At 38.5% G+C, this 18,869-nt stretch overlaps 1 protein-coding gene across 6 annotated transcripts in view; it reads left to right on the top strand.

Annotated features, from left to right (window-relative positions):
• Positions 1-18,869, top strand: part of Rbp6 (RNA-binding protein 6) — a 583,327-nt gene that overhangs the window by 370,215 nt on the left and 194,243 nt on the right. Inside the window, exon 1 of one of the 6 annotated variants that reach the window (XM_015319956.2) lies at positions 15,357-16,545. The exons of the other annotated variants lie outside the window; for them this stretch is intronic. The gene's annotated coding sequence lies outside the window, so the exon portion shown is untranslated. Of the gene's footprint in view, positions 1-15,356; positions 16,546-18,869 lie in introns of those variants that run through there. 6 annotated transcript variants of the gene reach the window in all.

The following is an 18,869-nucleotide window of genomic DNA, read 5'->3' as shown; positions in this document are numbered from 1 at the left end:
TACGTCGGCCCTACTGCTCGTAACCGTGCTATTTCTCTCTCTCTCTCTTTCTCTCATACACACACACATACACACACATACATTGAATGTCTGCTCTCTTCCTCTCTCTCTTTTTTTTTTCTATCTCTTTCGCCTTCTCTCATTCCTCTTTCCTCTGGAGTACTGGCAAGGCCGCCGGTATTCTTACGCCTTTGTTCCCTACGGGGGTGAATTAATTGCTGCGTTTTTGACATCCATTCATTGTCGGGTCCCGGTAGACGACGTCAGGGATGAACGGATAAAGGGAAAAGTTACTGAGCCGGCTTTCTCCGTCTGTATCTCTCTCTCTCTCTTCTCTCTCTCTCTCTCTCTCTCTCTCTCCACCTATCTATTCATCCATCTGTCCTTCTTTTACGCTCTCACGCTATCCTGTTCTCATCCCGTTCTTTAAGTTCGTGCGTTTCGCGGAATATTATTCCTTTTCCCTCCTCCTCCTCCCTCCCTCCTTCACCCACCAGGTTTCCTTCCTTCTCTGAAAGTCGATACAATTATTAAGAGCGCCTATCCCGTCGCATTTTCTTTCTTTCTCTCAAACGGACTTACGTTTGAACGACAATCTTACTTTCTATCTCTCTCTCTCTCTCTCTCTATTTCTTAACCCCCTACTAGTCTCGTCTAATTTTCGAGAGAACTCAACCGAGTGACTTTGGGAGAATCCTCGGTCGGGGTCATGCGACATGAAGCGCGAATAGACGAGGAAACGGAATCGGGAAACCGCGTAAGTTCGTCGTCACGAATCACCGTCCTCGAAGCAGATTGCAAGACGCGATCCTCGCCTTCTGTGGCTCTCCGCGTCACTGGAAACTCTACGAGCGAACTTAAAGTAGGAAATAGTGGAACATAGAGAGAAAGAGAGAGAGAGAGAGAGAGAGAGCGAGATATAGCTTTTGTCCTTCTCTCTTGTTCCTTGTAACGCGCGCGTGCATGCGCTTCTTCCTTCTCAAGGATGACGGTGGTGGTGGTGTTTCTACGACACGGAAGTAGAGAAGAGAACTATTGAATATGCATAAGTTATATTAAATCAAGCCACGTGAAAGAGAGAGAGAGAGAGAGAGAGAGAGAGAACGTATGTCGAATTCTGGCAGATTTTCCAGAAAAGCTGAGAGAGAGGGAGAGAGAGGGAGAGAGAGAGAGGATAGGGGAATGAACATAAGATGCCGACCAATTACGGTAGGAGGAACCACCGGACGGGTAGGTCTCTAGACTTTGGGTTGAAATCTCGTGGAAGAACGGATCGAAGTAAAGCTAAAGAGGAAGAAGGTAGGTCGAAGGGGGATAAGGATCGACCGGGTTTCTCTTCCGTGAATTTCAGGATAGTGTAAGCCGAAGGTCGTGCTACTTGGACGTATATAATGCTTGAACTATGGTTATTGGTCTGCTTCTTGGCGATATCCAAAGTGTCATCTATGTACGACCGACCCACTAGCAACGATACGACGCTGCTATTTTCGACTCGTTAACAAAGAAAAATATTACTGTCAATTAACGGTGGCCTGTTATCGCACTAGTGTCAAATTATTACTTCGGTTACGTAAGAATTAGGTCATTGTTTAGTTATCGATTCTTATTGTTAATCTTTGTTGAGATTTTTAATGAATTTATCTCGTTACAATCGTATGCGTCAAATTAATCATACGGGCGTATTCAAACATACTGTACTAATCATTGCTTTGGATTTCCCCGATGGAACAACGCTCTCCCTCTCTCTCTTCCTACATCCTTTGCATATTCATAATATGCGGTTACGAGGAAAACGGAGAGAACGACAAAATCGGTTGGTTCCGCTACGCGCGTCAACGCGATCAATCCGAACGCGGCTGAACAGATGCGCGTCTCACTAGAGTGACACGTTTACATAATCTTGTCATTACTTCCTTCTCCAGGGATTGCCTAAGACGATGCTACCAGAAAAGCGAGGTAGCTGGAGAACTCGACAAACTTTGGAACACGGGAGAGAGAGAGAGAGAGAGAGAGAGAGAGACAGGTGCAATGGTTGGGTTTTAAGGGGCTTGGGAGAAGGAAGACGAGTAGAGTGCAAGAGAGGAGAAGGAACAAGAATTAGCAAGGAAAGACAAGAAGGAAAACGAACAGGTGGAGAAGTGACAACAAAAGCCTAGCATGGATTAGGATCTCTCTCTTTCCTACTACTGCTGCTGCTGCTGCTGCTACGTCTGCAGCAACTTTCCTAGCCAAGAACAGTTGAGAATAATAGAATTATGAAAAAGAATCAAAAATGAAACAAAAAGATATAAAACTAGTTCAATGTTGAATTATAGTATTTGATGCATTTAAATGTTCCACGTAATACCACGTACGACATTTATTTGTTTCACTTTAACATACTTTGTTTGCGGTATATTATATTCCACTTATTTGCTAACAAGCCTTTTAAGCTTACACCTTTTATGGTAGTGGGAGACTCCAGTCAGTGGCCAGGATTCCAAAGACAGCTTCTTCAGATAGTATTCCCCGACTGCTTTTGATCATTTTACGCTCGTTGACTTGGATAACGACATAATACGGCACAGACATGTCCGGTGTAGTTACGTATGTAGGTATGCTTTACGTACCTGTACTTGAGGAATTTGCTCGGTATTTTGTATATGCATATATTTAAGGATTAAGACATGGGACATGCACTTGAAACATTTTCTGTAATTATCAACATCTCCAAAATTAACAATAAGATAAATATATATTTACGTAACTATTTTACTTATATTAATACCTTTTGATATCTCGTTTTGTAACGCAAAGGGTTTTGTAATCAAATTAACCACTTTCTCCTTACTTGGATTCTTCTCTGGGTTAAACAAGATTCTCTGTTTTCAAAGAAATTATTCGAAAGTGAAAATATAAGTTAATAAGTAACCCATTTCTACAAGAAGATAGTTTAAGATACGAATAAGTGAATAAGAAAAATATAATATGATATCCGCATTCTCTTGAACTTTCTTTATCTTTAACTTTAATGATTCTTTTAATAAAAGAATAAAAAAAATAAAAAATGATACGTTATGCCTGAGTTATTCTCTGGGATACATTGGAGACGAGAACACCACCCGTTATGCCGATTTAATGAACGATATTGATTAACGGCGAACGCTGGCGAGAACCATAGTGAATAGACCGTATCGTTTCGTATAAATTAGTGGGACGATTCCGGTTGGCAACGTGCGCATTAAGTAAGCCAGCTTGCTAACACAATCTATGGGCCAGGTTTACGCGGCCGGAGCGCGCTAACTCGAGTTAAACGAGATGAATGTAGGTTCGCTAATAGTTATTACGAATTGCTACTGGAGCTTGCTTAGCCCGCTTAGAGAGAGATTTACTCGAGAAACTAAGATGAGATCCTCTCAGTCTCTCTAACATCTCTATCTCTTTATCGTTTATCCATGAAACCATTTCCGTGATGTCTGTCATACCTGCTACTGCAACATTCCATTTCACGCTTTACCCATTTAAATCATTTATTTATTGAATCATCATATTTTGTTTGGTGGTTCTGAAACCATCTCTTTTAACTAAATCCTGAATTATTGATTTGATCGATTTTACGAGTAAATATATCCAATTAAAATACTAATTTGATAGAAAGATTAAAGGTAAAATATGATGGAGAATATTTATATCCAATTTTTGATTTTATTCGAAGTTCGATTTTCATGGATATATTCCCGAAGGCTACCTGACCGAAAATCAGTCGACTTTGCTTCAAGAACCAGGGTAGAGATATCCGGGCAGGTTTACTAAGTAGCGATATGAATGAATTAGCTCTGTTAGAGCATGAAGATTCGCCTTACTGATCGCTCTCTTCATCCAACCGGTAGTGTCTCTTGGGATCTTCCTCGTACTTCCCCGAACGATGCATTGTAACTTTCGGTTCCTCCATTTCCCTATCTTCTATCTATCCCTCTCGTGAGTAGCTCCTCACCTTCTCTTTTCTTTATATATAGAAACGTACATATTATACATAAGTACTTGCACACAAAAGAGAGAGACTATCACGTACACAAGTATATGCATGTAATGTATATAACATAAGTACTATATCAGGTATAGTAGATAGTCTCGTGATCTTTAGCCAAGTCACGGTCCCGTTGCAAAGGTACGCGAAGGTTCAGTTAGAAGGAAGAGGTTGAGTCCAGAGCTCATCAAGATAATGCAGCTGGGATTATCCTGCAATCGAGCGAGCTCTAACGCTGTGCGACTGGGGAACACCTGAGGGGGGATTGATCCCTGGATCGTTATTAGTTGATCATTTGATCGAAAGCCCATAGAGGTATCACTGATATATCTTCGACATTTGCTATGTCATTTGCTTGTCATTTCTAAAACGTATAAACCAAGACAATAATCCAGTACCATTAGTATATTTCAATGCATTAAAAGATCTTGTGTGTAATCTAAATTTTAATTGAAAAAAAAAAAACGAATCCCAGTGTTCGTAGAAAGAATTGATCTCGTTCATTTTTGTAATAATCTATTGAGAGAATGATTATACCTGTCAGTTAAACGAAACAACGTTTAGACGCTAAGAAATTGGTTAAATCGCCAAAAGTGGCCAAGCAATTATTTTCTAAAGTCTTGTGTAGATATAGGAGATAGGACGGTAGGTCAATTCCGGTTAGCATCTCCAAATTTATCTCTATAGGAGGAACGAACGAACCTAGGCTACGTGTGGTGGTTGAGATCGTGCGGGCGCGGGCGCCCACGGTAGACACGACGTACACGGATAAATACGTGCGTTTAGCGGATTGATTGGGTACAGGGCACTTTGGCGAAGCTCACCTCGCTCCGATAAACATGTACCATAGTCGTCGTCGGTATTCGTCGTAGTCGTCCTAGAGACTGAATATAAATGTACGCTCTCGAGTGATGGCTGCCCGGTCGGTGGTACAACACTTGCTGATCTTCTCGACGTAAAATTACACATCGGTGTTCGAAGAATATATCTAGTGAAAATTAAAAGGATTAAGGTAATAGATATAGCTTATGTAAAGTTAGTTAATAATATCTTATAATTATTCAAATCACATTCTATATAAATGTTTTATTCTTTAATTTAACTTTATAACATATTATAAATTTAACTACTACTATTACTTATTCGTGTTCGTATATCGCATGATAATAGGACGTGCGTCAATTTCAATTAGAATTCGTAACTTGCGTTATCTTTGTTTAATTATTAAAATGATATATAGTTAGAAAACTAATCTGACGCAATAACGATCATTAAACGTTCAAATTACGAGTTTCCGTCGTCACTTAATGATCGTAGAACGGACGTCCAGATAAAGCTTTACTTTACTTGTCGTTCAGATAGCAAAGTGAAAGCTGTCGGTCCGTTATCTCGAACGCTCGACGACAGCTCGATTAAAATGCCTGGTGCATTTTCTTTACTGCAAGTAAGCATCGAAGGAAGGAAAAGAGAGAAAGAAAAAGAAGAAGAAGGAGAAGAGAAGAGTATATAGGCCTCGGTATAGTAGTTGGTGGTGGGTTTTCGTTTCTCTTACGATTCTTATCAGTTTCGTTCTCGTCGAGACCCTAACGGCAGCACTGGCGGCAACAGCAGTGGCGGCGGCGGGTTCTTCTACGAAGAAAATCTAAATTAAAAGGAAGTCTATCTTCCCCTTCTTATCACGCGTGTCTCGCTTTTTGATCTTTAGCGCGCATCTTCACTCTTCTTCTCTTCTTCCTCTCTTCTATTTAACCGACAGCTTCTTAATTACGGATTTCTCGAACGAGGAAGATGTCACCGAGATTACATCGGCAGTTCGCGAAGATCGCGTTTTGACCTAAAAATCATTCGAAAAAGGGAACTTGAAAATCGTTGATAAAGAGAGAGAGAGTGTCTGAATGATAGAACAGGGATGGATACCTGATGGTAATGGTAACGGCCAGGAAAAAGTGGAAGAACGAGGCTGGTAGTGGTAAAGGGAAACGCTTTAACGGTAGATCGACCGATATCATCGAGGGGGAAAATGGGGGACACAACGACGTGCGGTGTTCTTCCTGGCTTTTCATCCGCACGACCCGACCCGACCCCCTTCCTCCTCTACAGGGATTGATACAAACTGCCAAATGTCACTGGGCCAGACATTTCTATATTTGAATTCGACTTTCGCATGACGGTTCTCTCTCGACGTAGAGAAACGGAAAGGTACGAGGAGGAGACGTTTCTTTTCTACCATCTATCGATCTATCTATCTATCTATCTACCTATCTATCTATCTATCTGCCAGCTGGACCGTGAGCTTTCGATGCTGAAAATAATGTTTCGTGAGTTTCCTCTCTCTTTCTCTCTCGGTGGATGACGCGCGCGTTTTCTTATACTTTTCTTTTCTTTTCTTTCCGTTTTTACGCCCTTCTTCTTCTTCATCTTTTTCTTTTTCTTCTTCTTCTTCTTTTCCTCGTGTGATATTTTCTCTCTCTTTATCTTTATCTTTCTCTGTTTCACTCTTAGCAGCAATAACCCAGCTAGACGTTGCTCAACGATAACCAAGGATGCCACGACGAAAATACAGCGTCAGTCAAATTCTTAATCCTTGAAATAGTAGAGCTTATTTGCGCTGACGTAAGTGATAAGTACGCGAGAGAGGACGTCGTTTATGTCTTCCTTACATTGCATCACCACTTTATTTAACTACCACTCTCTTTTCTTGTCTAACAAAAAGATTCCAAACGTACAAAAAGAGAGAAAGAGTGAAAGAAAGTGTCTTGTAATCTCTTCTTTAACAAGTACATGCTCTCTCTCTCTCTCTCTCTCTCTCTTTCTCTCTCTTTCTCTTTCTCTTTAACTTTTATTACGAATATTTATTCAACATTTTTTTCTTGTTACTTTTTCAAAAAATGATTTCAACGATCGTTAGTTTTATGAATTTCGTTTGAATATGATTAAAATTGAATAAATCTCGTTTTTTAGATCTATCTGCTTATTTATTTTTCAAGAATCTTTTTCTTTTTATTTTTTTGTCGGCATAATTTCTTTCTTTGGCTTTCGTTTCTCGTCGTAAAATAGCACGTCGTAAGTTGTTCGCACAGTACGCGGTCGACTTCAGGATGAGACGACACGAAATTCACTTGGAGCTTTAGGCAGCCAGCGTGATAATATCCGAAGCAATAACTTCCCTACTACGTCGGGCGGTAAGCACACGAATCTACTACTACCGCCTACTACCACCAGAAATATCCATTTCAAGATATTTAACCCGACTGACTCTCTGCTACGACGAGGAAAGACGGAGTGTACACGGCTTCTAAGATTACTATGCAGTTTCATTATGCTCTCGTAAAGGTTTCCTCGTTTCTCTACACTCTTCGTACTTTATCCTTTTCTTTTTTTATTTCTTTCTTTCAGATATTTTTTTATCTCTTTGTTTATTCATAACTTTATTTAGCTACAAATCTGTACTCTGTATAAAACAAAATTGTTTTGGAATAATGTTCATTCTTTTCAATTTTATATCGATTTCCAACGTCATACAAAAAAGTTGTTTTGCTTCTTATAACAAATTAGATAATTTTATTAGTAAAAAGATGATAGTTGTATTCAGCGTATAGTAATAAATGACAAAAGGATGAACCTGATTGTTCAAAGAACGTCTAGAAAATCGTAACATTAGCCTCATTGTGTTTCGTACAACCTGGAGGGTTTCACTTTACTCGCAAACGTATCAAGACGATTTCGTGGCTAGGTCGTTCTCTTAAAGATATCGTAAACCGTAGTGTGTGATCCTCTTACGTGCGACGGCTATGAGCATTATATGATACTCAATGGTGAGAGAGAGAGAAAGAGAGAGAGAGAGAGAGAGAGAGAGAGAGCAACCTCTCTCTACTTTGAAATCTAAGGTCACGCTACGCTTATTATGAAGTTACTACTAATTTTATCGTACGACGTAACGCTTTAGCAAAATCCGCTTATGCGAGTAATTTCGTAATTTTCCCGCGGTTCTCAATGATAAACTTAAGTGTTAGGTTGGTAGGTAGGTAGGTAGGTAGGTATGTAAGCGATAGTCGGTTAGCGGCTTTTTCGTTGAAACGAAGTTTGAGTTAGTTCTTGAAGATGCAATACGAGCTTGTCGCGAAGAAAAAGAAAAAAAAAGAACTGAAAAGAAAAAGTGGGGATGGTTACAAAGGATTAACGATCTGTCGAGATTTCTTTTTTATATCTAAAAACTTTGACTAGGTTGATTAATATGATATCCGTTATATTAAAAAAAAAAACGTTCTTCGTAAAAATACAATAATTATTTAACTTGATCACGCAGAAAAATACATTTTTGCTCTTTTAAAGGGAAACACAAATAAAAGATATAAAAACAAATCTAATATATCGATATCGTATTCGTTTCACATTCATTCTTTAATCCATAAGCTTCTTTTTTTATTTTTATTTTGTAAAATGCTTCGATTATCATTTATTTTATTTTTTATTATTGTTTTATTTATTTATCTGGTAGGAAAATTTTAGCAGTGCATTTCCGCGAATAATCGACTTATCGCGTATTAATCGGTCGTATTCGATTGCATCGCGAAGCGCATTATGTATAAACTACTGTAACGAGCGGCAGTCGTTACGGAGTTTCGTGAAACAAGAGCGGGGTAACTGTGAGTATACTTGTATATATATATATATATATATATATATATACATACTTGTGTTGCACGTTCCCGTAGAGTTACTGGCGTTTTCTCTTCTCTCACTGAGCAAATAGAGATGGCGCCAACTATAGTTACAATGCTTTCGACTATGACAGTACCTATGGCACGTTTCATTAATCTTGTATTCGAAAATGTAAACTTCAATCAAATAAGGAATCCTTCTCCTTGTTCTATCTTATAAATGTGAAACAGAAAGTGTGAGAGAATGAGAACAAACATCGTGAGATTTATGTGTGAAAAATTTCAACAACAGTTTCTTTTATGAACAAAAATAAAATATTATGCCATAAATATAAAAAATACAAAAAGCAACATTAAGATTTCAAATAATTTTATTATTGAAGTTGTCAATTATTTATAATATCCAGTTTACTGATTATACCTTTTTAATCGTGCAACATAAAAATAAAATTATGCAATAAATATAATACCTTATTCTACTTTTTATTTCTATATAAAATAGAAAAGCAATATTGCAGCAAGTAGATTCTAGATAATTGCATTAATGAAGTTGTTAATTATTTATAACATCCAGTTTACTGATTGCTTTTTTAATCGTGCAACATTATCATTAATCATCGTATTAATCCGTAACCTTTCGTGTCTCGCAACCAACAGTTTTACTTATTATAATAGACACGCGAGTTATATAGTCACGTAATAATCAATTTAACGACACGCGTGTATATTCTTAAGAACGTAGAAAACTCTAGATCGAAAAAGAGAAAGAAAGAAAGAAAAAAAAGAAAAAGGGGATCGGCCCTTTTCAGCGTCACGAGAAGAGAAAAGATAGGGACAAGCGTTAAACGTTGAGAACTTACGTAAAGAAGAGAAAGAAGAAAATATTAGAAGAAAACTGAACGAGGGATATACAGTCGTCGTTTTCCCGTTTCTTTTTTCATCTTTTTATTTTTTCCTTTCTCTTTAACCTTTTTTAATAATACCATTAATCGCATTATAAAAGGTGAATGTAGGAGCCCGAAAAATGAAAAGAATAAAAAAACCGAAAGAAAGAGAAAGAAAGAGAGAACACCGACGCGCGGCAACGTAGAAGGAAATTTAAGAAATTCAACAGACCGTTTGAACCTCTAGGGATAACTTCAGAGGTACCTAGCAACCTAGGTACGAAAAGAAAATGGAAAAGAGGAATAAGAGGAGAGGAAGACCAACGACTTATGCCACCGTATTGTTTCTCACGCTGACTTTTTCTAGATTTTGCTTTATTTATCCTTGAATTGCATAAGACCTAGCCCCTCCGCACCTCCTCCCCCCGATTTCCTAGAAGTCCCAGGATCTTTTCTTCAATAAAATTTCATTTCTTTCCTTTGATTTACTTCGAGCATACGGACCAACTCGTTTTCACCTTCTTTTTTCTACACTACCATTTACTTTCTTTCATCTCTCTCTCTCTCTCTCTCTCTCTCTCTCTCTCTCTCTCTCTCTCTTTTACTTCATATTACTTCCTTTCCAAGAAAAAGGGTCTACAAATACTTAGAAAATACAAGATTTCTTTTCTAATCTTGGATGTACGGATACTTCTGGGAATTATTCTATCTTACGGACGAATCAAATAAAGTTTTTAAGTTTTTTTGTTTTTGGTATTCTCGTAAATTATATATATATATATATGTTACCGTAAAAGAATAAAATTAGATAATATCTAATTATATATATATATATATATAAAATTAGATAATGTCAAAATTTACGGGGTGAATATCAACACCTATCACACACAAATACACCATTTAAAAACCGAATTAGATATATTTTTATACATTAATGTGTTTCAATTACCAAGATTTTTAACATGTATATTTCAATTGTAATAAAAGCCATTAATTAAAAAAATTGTAACCGTTGATCCCATATATATCCTTGCAATCATAATTACTCTATATGGATAGATAAAACGATTTAATAATCCAAGGTGCATCATTTTTACACATCAGTAAGATGGAAAAGCTCGGCAAGTTCTGTTACATAAACCATCTGTCGACCTCGATTAATGTTTATCTCCAACAGAACGTTAAGTATTGTGACTGTTGATCGTGGAAAAGCTCTTTCGTGACGTAGCCACGTGTAGAATCTTGAAAGCTTTCTTTCCGTGCGCTCTATTAATTACGAAGCAACGGTTCGCGTGATTTGAACTATTGGCCCCGACCATCAGCACCACCACCATCACCACCACTACTTCTACCACCTTCATTTTCTTAGTCTTCCTTCGTTTTTGTTCGTATTCTCGTTTCTCTCACGTCTTCTCTCTTTCCTATTCCTTTTCATTTTGTTCCTTTTTCTTTTCTTTTTATCTCTCACTCTCTCTCTCTCTCTTTATTCTCTTTCATTCTCGTCTTCCTTTCCTTCCCTCTTTTCCCTATTTCTACTTACCTATTTGTTCACTCCTTTTCTCGTAACCTCGAGAAAAGGGGTTTCCAAACAAGACGACGAGGAAAACAAACCCAAAGTGAATAAGACGACGTGTTCCTAGCCTAGAAGAGACGAAATTCTTCTTTTTTCGCGAAATATGCCAAACAGGGTGTGAGTCTAATATCGTAGATAAGTTCTGATTCGCTTTGTCTGCCCTGCTGAAATAAAAATAGTCTGTTGTTGGAAGGATGTGAAAAGAGAATAAAATAGGGGAACAAAAAAAAAGAGAAAATATCGAACAATATTTTGAGAAAGATAGACAGGTGAAATAAGGTTCCATACTAGACCCCGTGTATTGCGTGTGAGTGCTGTTAAGAGGGTAGGATAGGTTGGTACGTGGGTGGATGGTTGGGTGCGTTTTCGTTGAAATATATCGAAAGTAGACGAATATAAAATTTGAAAATCTCTGAACGAAATTGTCTTGTCCGAGGCGACAGTGTCAGCGTTGCTAGCTTACAACGATAAAACTGGGTCAACGTTGAAAGCAGTTTTGTTCCCGAGTGGCTCAACCAATCGAACTCTTTCTTTCTTATCTTCTTTTCTTCTTCTTATTCTTGTTATTCTTTTTACTTTTCTTCATCCAACAGGAAAATCGAAATTCTAACGTTTTAGTCTTATGAGCTCACAAAAACATGCTCTTTCTTTCACATTGTAGTTTTATTTAAAGAAAAATCGATTTTACAGAAAAGGAAAACAATATAAAACTTCTATTTCCTTTTTCAAAGAATAATAAATTATTTTTATATTAGATAAATTTTCCTAATTATTGACAGTACAATCGATTTGTTTTATTTCAACATTTAACAATAATTCAATAATTATCGAAAAACTATTGTTTCTTTTTTTGATTTTTACATTGACGTACAGTGATATTATAATCTTACATGAGTCAGATTGGATTTCGTTAATGTGTTATTCGTATAACACGTATATCCTGACAGTTGGAAACCCCACGACGAAAGACAGGTTACTCTTTCTCTCTCAGAACGATAACTCAATTACGTGCCAATATCATGATTACGTGTCATCCGTGGTCCATCCAACAGTCATTGATGTAACAGCTACGATAGGATTGTCAAAATTCGATTAGGTATATCAACCATCCGAATTCTCCAACTTAACGAATAATATGTCATTCAATCGTTTTATCAATTTTCAGTTTACAGTTAAAATACATTTATACATCTTAACAATATCTTTTCCTTTCCATTATAATAAAAATTCTTTAAAACTTATATACGTCTATCTGCTTAAAAACAAATAAATAAAATAAAGAAAGAACAATTAATATTATTCTTTTTAATTAACGTGAACGATTTGCCAAGTAATTTTCATGTTTCATATCGTTTTGCTTAAAAGTGGCGACCGCTCTCTAGAACCACTTTGGTAATATCCACGAAAGCGAGCATCTGCGTACAAAGAGAGATAATACATCGTTATGGAAGAAGTTAGACTTCGTTGGACAAACAGTTACACACCCACCCATCTCCGCATCGTCGGCTCGACCATTTTACCACCAAAACCTTCTCGTGCACTCATGCATTCACGAGGTTGTAACTACTACTACTAAGGGGTCAAATAGAAACTGTGCGGTTTTCTCAATGTATAACCTACTTTTTGATTCTCTCTTATGAAGTTTTAAACAAAATATACAATTACATTTTAATACGCAAATATTATTTCCACAGGATGGATTTAATATTTTTAAGTACTTTATAAAGGTAGAAAAAAGAAGTATTTGAATATAAACTTTATTCTTATTAAAATTATGTTTTAATGATATAATAAACGCAATATTTATTATTATATTCGTTTCATTAGAACATTCGCTGGTGGAAAATGTAATGACATTTACAACCTCGTTTGTACGCCTGTCGGCACGATGCAAGGAAACACGCGCCACCAATGCAGTTTTCCCGCCAAGTTCATTCAGCGTCTTGTTTTGGATCTAAGCCAAATACCGAATACGTCGGCAAGCAAAGAGAGAGAGAGAGAGAGAGAGAGAGAGAGAGAGAGAGTAGTGCGTTCTCATTTTTACCTCCGCCATCTCCTCTTCATCGTCTGTCCTAACAACCGCCATCAAGTCAACGATTGCAATTCAATGCTACAGCCCATCATTAGGATCACTCTTATTGTTAGTGTCGCATTATAAAAGCAAGGAGGTGTCTTGTAATAAGACTGGGTCACGGTAAAGCATTATGTGACATAGTCGAGCGTAAATGTGACAGGACAAATCCTCCAAGAATTATCTACTGGAAATGTTCTTTACCGTCGTGAATTAAATGTCTCGGCAAACGAAATTATAGGCACAAGGTGGATTTCAGAGAAAATAATGTACCAAGGTACAACAAAAAAATGATCATTTGTTTGCTTCGATATAGAACCATTTTCTTGTCTCTTAATAAAATGCATTATATTATCGAAGGTTTTTTTTCTCCTTCGTTTTAACTAATATTACGATATAAATATTCGAAATGTAAAAGTACGATTTCTATGAATCTACGAACTTTTCTCTATCTTTCGTTTACTCTCATTTCTTTCCTGTTTCGAAAGTCCATGCATATCTCTCTTTTAGAAACGAGTAATGATTATAGCAAAGGGGTGTGCGTGAAGTTCATAGCGTTGGACGAAAGCCAAGTCACGTTATAGCTCAATGAAATCTTTCTATGTTAGCTTATCCTCTTTCTTCAACGTTAAGCATAGGATACATTCACACCAACTTGCTGAAGACGAGAAGTGGAGAGAAAGAGTGAGTGAAATAGACGGATAGGTAGATAGATAAATGGATAGGTAGATAGAGATAAATGGATAGATAGATAGATAAATAGATAGGAGAGAGATAGAAAGAGAGAAAGAGAGAAAAAGAAAAAGAAAGAAAGAGAAGGAGAGGGAAGTATAGCTGGCCTTCAGCCATGGAGGGAACTTGATGAAGCAGCTGGCTTTACGATCCGCCGGGAGTGGTAATAGTCAACATTGGTCGAACCGGAGCGGGTTCTTAAACGCGAACTTGTACTCCTTCGAAGATAACGCTCAACCGCTCTTAACCGCTAAACTGTTCTGACAGTAATCTGTCTTTGGAATACCAAACAAGTACGAAAAGAGATCTTTATATTTTACCAAGACGTGTTGAAGAACTATCCTTGAATGGGAGAGGGAGGAATAATCAATATTTAATTACTAAAATCATTCAGTTAAACCCATCGAAAAGATTATTTTCTAAACCGAAAAAAAATACTAAACTAACCAGGAATCTCAATAGGACACGTTCATTTTTCAATCGATGAAATCGTTGGAATCCAAGTCGAAGTAAGTCTTCTTTTGACGTATTGGCAGAAAGTTAAGTCGTGAAGGTGTAACAAGTAGCCATGCTCCGAAAATGCAGAGAGTTTCGTCGTCTACGTAGAAGGTAGTAGAAGGAAGAGGAAAATGGGGGGATGGGAGGACTCACGAGCAGCAGTAACGCAGCAACAGCAATAGCAGTAGAAGCAGCAGAAGCAGCAGCAGGAACGGCAGCAGAAGCCCCACCTCCCACCGTTGGGAGATCCAGAGTTCTCTCTCTCTCTCTCTCTCTCTGTCTCTCTTTCTCTCTCTCCCTGCGGCGTTACTATTCCGCCGTCAAGCGAGCGTGGCGTGGCGTAGGCAGTCAGGCAGTCAGGTTCTCTCTCTCCTGGCATTAAGCATTCCCGTTGGGTCGGCTTGGCGAGGAGGAGAATGCGTCGGTCGATGCCGGGGTGCCACCGATGTGCCAAAGGAAGGAAGTATGTGAGAAGGAGAATCCCTCTCTCCGTCCCTACCACCTACTACTACCCTTCTTCTTTCCTCTCTTTCTCTCTATCTATCTCGCAATCTCTCTCTGTCTGGCAACATCCATCTTTCTACCGTGTAAAAGTGAGAGAGAGGGTAGGAAACGCGCGTTACTACTACTATCTCCGTCGAACAACGACAACGCCCCGGGGGCGCCTGCGCGTCTCGGAGGGGTAGCACCGTCGTGTTACCTCTCTCAGCCTGGAGGGGTAACAGGGAATTGGTAAAGGAAGGGAACAGAGAGAAAGAGAGGGAAGGTTACTCGGTCTCCTACCACCACCATCACCACCACCACCATCACCACCACCACCATCACCACCACCACCACCACCACTAGGTTTAGTGTAGCACGCTCCCTACCAGCGGAGTCGCGCGCTATTCCCCTTCGCTTCCCCTCGCTACGATTCCACTGCCCGGGCCTCCACGGTCGTCCCATTCCGTTCTTGGCATCACAGCGCGCAACATTCGAGCCGACGTACGACGACCAAGAGCGCGACTACGACCACCTGCCTGCCTCCCTGTTACACAAGTTACCGTTGACGTTGCCGTTGCCGTTGCCGTTGCCGTTACAGTTCCCGTTGCCGTTGTCGTTACCGTTGACGCTGACGTTGACGTTGCTTTGCGTGTAATCCTTGCGCTCCTTATTCTATTTTCTCATATACAACACATATTACCTACACGTATATATATATATATATATATATATATATATATAATACACGCTCTTCCTCTTCTAATATTCGATCTCTTTCCTCCCTCTCTCTCTCTTTCACTCAACTTGCTCAACGTCTCGCCGCGCACCCTTGATTACAACATCCACCTCCTCCTCCTCCTCCTCCAACAACCTCTCCTCCTTAACTCTTTATCTTCGGAGATATCACATCGCGACGAGAAAGAAGAACGACGGTCTCTGCAACTATAGCAAAAGAATTTTACCCATCGTTTACAGTGACACACGACGAAAGGATTTAAAGCGGAAAGGCAGTAATAAACGCGCGCGAACAAAAAAATACGACTATCAGATTTTTTGTGATCATCATCATCTTCCTCAAATGTGTATACGGGATATATTGTTATCGTCGTTAATTCGTCGGCAGTTATAAACCAGTGATATATATTATATCGTATATACAGTAGAAGAAAGACACACTTACGTCAAACAAAGGAAATCGAAGGAATCATATTGATTAAAAAGTTGGTCTTTTCGAAGTCTTCATAGAATTTACCGTCGCCAAAGATAGTCGACGAAAATCATTAAAGGAAAATTCTCGTGTTGGATAAATCTTCTTACTCCTCGTTTACCTGCTCGATTTGTCTGTTATCGTCGGATTTGACGAAGTTCCAGACGAAAGTTCGACAGGTATCTTAAAACGTGTGTCAAGAAAGAGCTCAACGAAGACGCCGTTAAACGTGCCTGATACGAGTGTTTGCCTATTGCCCATTTCTTTCCCCTTTTACGGAGAAAGAAAAGAAGATCGTCGCGCCGATAGCACGGCACTCGGTACGCGCGCCAGTACTGAGTGACCTGCATCGTCAACTAAAAGTTATTAAAAGGTTTACACAACGGCGGTCACCACGTACATCACACCGCTCATCACCCCGGAGAAGGTACGCTGACACTTCTATCTTCTTCTTCACTCTTCATATCCAAGTATTTTCTTAATGAGAAAATTTTACACTCTTTATCTATTTCTCTCTATCTATCTATTTCTTTTTTCTCACTTTCTTTTCATCTGTTTTTCTTTATGCGCGTCATTGCAATCGTATACGTGTGGGTTGGTTTACTTCAACTTGTCTATAGGTGTACGCGTGCGTGGTTATACAAGTGCATGTGTATGTGTGTGAGAGTGTGAGTTTGCTCGAGGCATGTGTGTGGGTGGAACGTGATCCTGAACGTCATCCGTCGGACGGGGGCGGATCAAACGGGGTGGTGAACGTCGCACGGAAATGCACGCACACGTACGAGTTTCTCGTACGCGAATATGTCTCTGTATATACTCTCTCTCTCTCTCTCTCTCTCTCTCTTTCATTTTCTTTCTTCCCTTATTCTTTTCTTTTACTAACCCTTCCTTTTCTTTCTGTCTCTGTTACCATAGCCTATTCCCAATACCTCCTTTTATTCTTCTTGCTTATTTCGTATATAGTTCGCTTTTATCTCCTCTGTACCGTTTATTTTTCACAATGGTGCTTACTGACCGAAAGCTCTCGCGTATACATATATATATATATATATATATAGTCTTTTCGCCTTGATATCTCGCGTTCTATCGCGTCAGCGCCAAGGGTTTTTCGATTTCAAGATTTCGCTTTTTCTTCTTCTTCTTCTTCTTCTTCTTCTTTTTCTGAACGAAACGCCATCCACCCTCGGGCAATCTCGGTTTTTTTTTCTCGTACCAAACGACTTATAAAGATTTGCTTTTTCGTGAATTCGAATATGATTCAAATATATAAATATTTTGAAATTTCTTAAGCGCGAAACTTAATCGTATGTCAAAAGTGACATTTTTTAAAATATTTATATTCATATATATTTTTGTTTGTTTCGAGATAAAATCTTAAGTAATCGATTTTTCGAAAGGATTCGTGTTTTATTTAAATCCCTTCTGGATTCTCCAATGTGGAAGTACAATTTTGTATGGTCGAACTTAGCCAAGTAGATCAAGCGCGAATGATTATTTCGTTGGTATTGCCAAAGCCACGTGTTGGTTACAAGAACCGTACTCGTAGTACTACTCGTGAATTCTTTTATCCTAATTTATTACATCATTGGTTTCGACACGAATTTGGCTTGTTTCCCTTTAGCCGCATATAAAATGTATCCTAAAAAGGGGTGAGAACATTTTCTTATTTCAATCGAAATAATACTTCTTTATCGTTGGAAAATAGATTCTTTTTCTAGTGCAATGCTTACACGAATTTTTTTATTTATTTTTTCTATTTCTACTCCATCTCTCTTAACACCGTAACGATCTGGATATATAAAGAGAATGCGGTCTGATTATCGGTCGCCAAGGTAACATTGTCGACCTGTAATTTGTTAGATGTCACTCTATCCTGCAAAAATAGTTTCTCATCCAGACGTTGTACCGTGTATATATCCTTCTCTTACCTCTTTATCTTCCTCTATTCCCTTTCCTTCTCTTTTAAACGAAAGATCGAAGTTATTCGAGCGGAAAAGCTCTATCGGTATTTTACCTCGCAGTGGTAGAAATCGTACTAGTAGTAGTAGTAGTCGTAGTAGTAGTAGTAGTAGTAGTAGTAGTAGTAGTAGTAGTAGTAGTAGTAGTAGTAGTAGTAGTAGTAGTAGTACTTTCGTTACCTTCTCATCTCGCTCTCCGTGGAATTGCTTCGAAACGAAGAACTACTTCGAACCGTTGGAAAGACTCTTATCGGATTCGTTGCACGAATTCTTTTACCGCGAGAGAGGATACGCTCGATCGAATATCAAGGATCGCGTATTTTTCTAACGCGGGAAAAAAGATGTAGTATATCTATGTGTAAATTTTCTTCTTATATTTTTCCTCTTATCTTCCTTTTTTTCTTTTTCGTACCCTCTACCATCACTCCTTTCCTTTTTATTTTTTTTATTTTTTGTTCATTTTAAAAAGACAAATAATAAACTTTGACACTTTTACGAGAATATCGAAGAGTAGAAGTATAGTATTTTGGATTAAGCGACGACGACGAGGTGGAGAAGAGCTTAGAGGGATGTATCGTTAGACCAGAAAACGACGTCTTCGGTCCGCAGTAGCTGCTCCTCTCTAAACTTTTTCACGCGAGAAGTAAAAGTGATAGTCGTGATGTTGCTTTCGACAAGGTAGTAGTAGTAGTAGTAGTAGTAGTAGTAGTAGTAGTAGTGGTGAAGGGTCGTATATCCTGAAGTTCCCTGAAGCGATATATCCTACAGAACTGGTGATTGTTCCCTGCTTTTT

This window comes from Polistes dominula, unplaced genomic scaffold, assembly GCF_049000335.1.
Source record: "Polistes dominula isolate Pdom_NZ unplaced genomic scaffold, Pdom_raw_medaka contig_77, whole genome shotgun sequence".
NCBI classification, from domain to species: Eukaryota; Metazoa; Arthropoda; class Insecta; order Hymenoptera; family Vespidae; genus Polistes; species Polistes dominula.
This window is presented reverse-complemented; position numbering and strand designations above follow the sequence as displayed.